The sequence below is a fragment of the Oncorhynchus clarkii genome, unplaced genomic scaffold (assembly GCF_045791955.1).
Source record: "Oncorhynchus clarkii lewisi isolate Uvic-CL-2024 unplaced genomic scaffold, UVic_Ocla_1.0 unplaced_contig_5407_pilon_pilon, whole genome shotgun sequence".
Taxonomy (NCBI): Eukaryota; Metazoa; Chordata; class Actinopteri; order Salmoniformes; family Salmonidae; genus Oncorhynchus; species Oncorhynchus clarkii.
Window position 1 is genome coordinate 44,983 of NW_027258223.1, and position 6,426 is coordinate 51,408.

Sequence of the window (6,426 nt, forward strand, 5' to 3'; positions counted from 1 at the left end):
TCGGTCTCACAGTCTCACAGGCTCACAGGCTCACAGTCTCACAGTCTCACAGGCTCACAGTCTGACAGTCTCACAGTCTCACAGTCTCTCAGTCTCACAGTCTGACAGTCTCACAGTCTGACAGTCTCACAGTCTGACAGTCTCACAGTCTCACAGTCTGACAGTCTGACCGTCTCACAGTCTCACAGTCTCAAAGTCTCAAAGTCTCACAGTCTCTCAGTCTCACAGTCTCACAGTCTGACAGTCTCTCGGTCTCTCGGTCTCACAGTCTCACAGTCTCACAGTCTCACAGGCTCACAGGCTCACAGGCTCACAGGCTCACAGGCTCACAGTCTCTCAGTCTCACAGTCTCACAGTCTGACAGTCTCACAGTCTGACAGTCTCTCAGTCTCACAGTCTCACAGTCTCACAGTCTGACAGTCTCTCGGTCTCTCAGTCTCACAGTCTCACAGTCTCACAGTCTCACAGGCTCACAGGCTCACAGTCTCACAGGCTCACAGTCTCTCAGTCTCACAGTCTCACAGTCTGACAGTCTCACAGTCTGACAGTCTCACAGTCTGAAAGTCTCACAGTCTCACAGTCTGACAGTCTGACAGTCTGACAGTCTCACAGTCTGACAGTCTGACAGTCTCACCGTCTCACAGTCTCACAGTCTCACAGTCTCTCAGTCTCACAGTCTCACAGTCTGACAGTCTGACAGTCTGACAGTCTCACAGTCTCACAGTCTCACAGTCTGACAGCCTGACAGTCTCACAGTCTGACAGTCTGACAGTCTCACAGTCTGACAGTCTCTCTGTCTCTCGGTCTCACAGTCTCACAGGCTCACAGGCTCACAGTCTCACAGTCTCACAGTCTCACAGTCTCACAGTCTGACAGTCTGACAGTCTCACAGTCTGACAGTCTCACAGTCTGACAGTCTCACAGTCTCACAGTCTCACAGTCTGACAGTCTGACAGTCTCACCGTCTCACAGTCTCACAGTCTCACAGTCTTACAGTCTCACAGTCTCACAGTCTGACAGTCTGACAGTCTGACAGTCTCACAGTCTGACAGTCTCACAGTCTCACAGTCTGACAGTCTCTCTGTCTCTCGGTCTCACAGTCTCACAGGCTCACAGGCTCACAGTCTCACAGTCTCACAGTCTCACAGGCTCACAGTCTGACAGTCTCACAGTCTCACAGTCTCTCAGTCTCACAGTCTGACAATCTCACCGTCTCACAGTCTCACAGTCTCACAGTCTCTCAGTCTCACAGTCTCACAGTCTCTCGGTCTCACAGTCTCACAGTCTCACAGTCTCACAGTCTGACAGTCTGACAGTCTGACAGTCTGACAGTCTGACAGTCTCACAGTCTGACAGTCTCACAGTCTCTCAGTCTCACAGTCTGACAGTCTCACAGTCTGACAGTCTCACCGTCTCTGTCTCACAGTCTGACAGTCTCACAGTCTCACAGTCTGACAGTCTGACAGTCTGACAGTCTCACAGTCTGACAGTCTCACAGTCTGACAGTCTCACAGTCTGACAGTCTCACAGTCTCACAGTCTGACAGTCTCACCGTCTCACAGTCTCTCAGTCTCACAGTCTCACAGTCTGACAGTCTGACAGTCTCACAGTCTCACAGTCTGACAGTCTTACAGTCTGACAGTCTCTCTGTCTCTCGGTCTCACAGTCTCACAGGCTCACAGGCTCACAGGCTCACAGGCTCACAGGCTCACAGTCTGACAGTCTGGCAGTCTGGCAGTCTCTCAGTCTCACAGTCTGACAGTCTCACAGTCTGACAGTCTGACAGTCTCACAGTCTCACAGTCTCACAGTCTGACAGTCTCACCGTCTCACAGTCTCACAGTCTCTCAGTCTCACAGTCTGACAGTCTGACAGTCTGACAGTCTGACAGTCTCACAGTCTCACAGTCTGACAGTCTTACAGTCTGACAGTCTCTCGGTCTCACAGTCTCACAGGCTCACAGGCTCACAGGCTCACAGTCTCACAGTCTCACAGTCTCACAGTCTCACAGTCTGACAGTCTCTCAGTCTCACAGTCTCACAGTCTGACAGTCTGACAGTCTCACAGTCTCTCAGTCTCACAGTCTGACAGTCTCACAGTCTCACAGTCTGACAGTCTGACAGTCTCACAGTCTCTCAGTCTGACAGTCTCACAGTCTCTCAGTCTCACAGTCTGACAGTCTCACAGTCTCACAGTCTGACAGTCTCACAGTCTCACAGTCTCACAGTCTCACAGTCTGACAGTCTGACAGTCTCACAGTCTGACAGTCTCACAGTCTGACAGTCTCACAGTCTGACAGTCTCACAGTCTCACAGTCTGACAGTCTCACCGTCTCACAGTCTCACAGTCTCTCAGTCTGACAGTCTGACAGTCTGACAGTCTGACAGTCTCACAGTCTCACAGTCTCACAGTCTGACAGTCTTACAGTCTGACAGTCTCTCGGTCTCACAGTCTCACAGGCTCACAGGCTCACAGGCTCACAGTCTCACAGGCTCACAGTCTGACAGTCTCACAGTCTCACAGTCTCTCAGTCTCACAGTCTGACAGTCTCACAGTCTGACAGTCTCACAGTCTGACAGTCTCACAGTCTCACAGTCTGACAGTCTGACCGTCCCACAGTCTCACAGTCTCAAAGTCTCACATTCTCTCAGTCTCACAGTCTCACAGTCTCACAGTCTGACAGTCTCTCGGTCTCTCGGTCTCACAGTCTCACAGTCTCACAGTCTGACAGTCTGACAGTCTCACAGTCTGACAGTCTCTCAGTCTCACAGTCTCACAGTCTCACAGTCTCACAGTCTCACAGCCTCTCAGTCTGACAGTCTGACAGTCTCACAGTCTGACAGTCTGACAGTCTGACAGTCTGACAGTCTCTCAGTCTCACAGTCTGACAGTCTGACAGTCTGACAGTCTCACAGTCTGACAGTCTCTCAGTCTGACAGTCTCTCAGCCTGACAGTCTCTCAGTCTGACAGTCTGACAGTCTCACAGTCTCACAGTCTGACAGTCTCACAGTCTGACAGTCTGATAGTCTTACAGTCTCTCAGTCTGACAGTCTCTCAGTCTCACAGTCTGACAGTCTCTCAGTCTGACAGTCTGACAGTCTGACAGTCTCACAGTCTGACAGTCTGACAGTCTCACAGTCTGACAGTCTCACAGTCTCACAGTCTCACAGTCTCTCAGTCTGACAGTCTCACAGTCTCACAGTCTGACAGTCTCTCAGTCTGACAGTCTCACAGTCTGACAGTCTGACAGTCTCACAGTCTCACAGTCTCACAGTCTGACAGTCTAACAGTCTGACAGTCTCTCAGTCTGACAGTCTCACAGTCTGACAGTCTGACAGTCTCACAGTCTCTCAGTCTCACAGTCTGACAGTCTCATAGTCTCACAGTCTGACAGTCTCACAGTCTGACAGTCTGACAGTCTGACAGTCTGACAGTCTCACAGTCTCACAGTCTGACAGTCTCACAGTCTCTCAGTCTCACAGTCTCTCAGTCTCTCAGTCTCACAGTCTCACAGTCTCACAGTCTCACAGTCTCACAGTCTCACAGTCTGACAGTCTCTCAGTCTCACAGTCTGACAGTCTGACAGTCTGACAGTCTCACAGTCTCACAGTCTGACAGTCTCACAGTCTGACAGTCTCACAGTCTGACAGTCTCACAGTCTCACAGTCTGACAGTCTGACCGTCTCACAGTCTCACAGTCTCAAAGTCTCACAGTCTCTCAGTCTCACAGTCTCACAGTCTCACAGTCTGACAGTCTCTCAGTCTCTCGGTCTCACAGTCTCACAGTCTCACAGTCTCACAGTCTGACAGTCTGACAGTCTCACAGTCTCTCAGTCTCACAGTCTGACAGTCTCACAGTCTGACAGTCTGACCGTCTCACAGTCTCACAGTCTCACAGTCTGACAGTCTCTCAGTCTCTCGGTCTCACAGTCTCACAGTCTCACAGTCTCACAGTCTGACAGTCTGACAGTCTCACAGTCTGACAGTCTCACAGTCTCACAGTCTCACAGTCTGACAGTCTGACCGTCTCACAGTCTCACAGTCTCAAAGTCTCACAGTCTCTCAGTCTCACAGTCTCACAGTCTGACAGTCTCTCGGTCTCACAGTCTCACAGTCTCACAGTCTGACAGTCTGACAGTCTGACAGTCTGACAGTCTCACAGTCTCTCAGTCTCTCAGTCTCACAGTCTCACAGTCTCTCAGTCTCTCAGTCTCACAGTCTGACAGTCTCACAGTCTGACAGTCTCACAGTCTGACAGTCTCACAGTCTCACAGTCTCACAGTCTGACAGTCTGACCGTCTCACAGTCTCACAGTCTCAAAGTCTCAAAGTCTCTCAGTCTCACAGTCTCACAGTCTGACAGTCTCTCGGTCTCTCGGTCTCACAGTCTCACAGTCTCACAGTCTGACAGTCTGACAGTCTGACAGTCTGACAGTCTGACAGTCTCACAGTCTCTCAGTCTCACAGTCTCACAGTCTCACAGTCTCACAGTCTCACAGTCTCTCAGTCTCACAGTCTGACAGTCTGACAGTCTGACAGTCTCACAGTCTCACAGTCTCTGTCTCACAGTCTGACAGTCTCACAGTCTCACAGTCTCACAGTCTGACAGTCTCACCGTCTCACAGTCTCACAGTCTCTCAGTCTCACAGTCTCACAGTCTCACAGTCTCACAGTCTCTCAGTCTCACAGTCTGACAGTCTGACAGTCTGACAGTCTCACAGTCTGACAGTCTCACAGTCTGACAGTCTCACAGTCTGACAGTCTCACAGTCTCACAGTCTGACAGTCTCACCGTCTCACAGTCTCTCAGTCTCACAGTCTCACAGTCTGACAGTCTGACAGTCTCACAGTCTCACAGTCTGACAGTCTTACAGTCTGACAGTCTCTCTGTCTCTCGGTCTCACAGTCTCACAGGCTCACAGGCTCACAGGCTCACAGGCTCACAGGCTCACAGTCTGACAGTCTGGCAGTCTGGCAGTCTCTCAGTCTCACAGTCTCACAGTCTCACAGTCTGACAGTCTCACAGTCTGACAGTCTGACAGTCTCACAGTCTCACAGTCTCACAGTCTCACAGTCTGACAGTCTCACCGTCTCACAGTCTCACAGTCTCTCAGTCTCACAGTCTGACAGTCTGACAGTCTGACAGTCTGACAGTCTCACAGTCTCACAGTCTGACAGTCTTACAGTCTGACAGTCTCTCGGTCTCACAGTCTCACAGGCTCACAGGCTCACAGGCTCACAGTCTCACAGTCTCACAGTCTCACAGTCTCACAGTCTGACAGTCTGACAGTCTCACAGTCTCACAGTCTCACAGTCTGACAGTCTCACAGTCTCTCAGTCTCACAGTCTGACAGTCTCACAGTCTCACAGTCTGACAGTCTGACAGTCTCACAGTCTCTCAGTCTGACAGTCTCACAGTCTCTCAGTCTCACAGTCTGACAGTCTCACAGTCTCACAGTCTGACAGTCTCACAGTCTCACAGTCTCACAGTCTCACAGTCTGACAGTCTGACAGTCTCACAGTCTGACAGTCTCACAGTCTGACAGTCTCACAGTCTGACAGTCTCACAGTCTCACAGTCTGACAGTCTCACCGTCTCACAGTCTCACAGTCTCTCAGTCTCACAGTCTGACAGTCTGACAGTCTGACAGTCTCACAGTCTCACAGTCTCACAGTCTGACAGTCTTACAGTCTGACAGTCTCTCGGTCTCACAGTCTCACAGGCTCACAGGCTCACAGGCTCACAGTCTCACAGTCTCACAGTCTCACAGTCTCACAGTCTGACAGTCTGACAGTCTCACAGTCTCACAGTCTCACAGTCTGACAGTCTCACAGTCTCTCAGTCTCACAGTCTGACAGTCTCACAGTCTCACAGTCTGACAGTCTGACAGTCTCACAGTCTCTCAGTCTGACAGTCTCACAGTCTCTCAGTCTCACAGTCTGACAGTCTCACAGTCTCACAGTCTGACAGTCTCACAGTCTCACAGTCTCACAGTCTCACAGTCTGACAGTCTGACAGTCTCACAGTCTGACAGTCTCACAGTCTGACAGTCTCACAGTCTGACAGTCTCACAGTCTCACAGTCTGACAGTCTCACCGTCTCACAGTCTCACAGTCTCTCAGTCTCACAGTCTGACAGTCTGACAGTCTGACAGTCTCACAGTCTCACAGTCTCACAGTCTGACAGTCTTACAGTCTGACAGTCTCTCGGTCTCACAGTCTCACAGGCTCACAGGCTCACAGGCTCACAGTCTCACAGGCTCACAGTCTGACAGTCTCACAGTCTCACAGTCTCTCAGTCTCACAGTCTGACAGTCTCACAGTCTGACAGTCTCACAGTCTGACAGTCTCACAGTCTCACAGTCTGACAGTCTGACCGTCCCACAGTCTCACAGTCTCAAAGTCTCACATTCTCTCAGTCTCACAGTC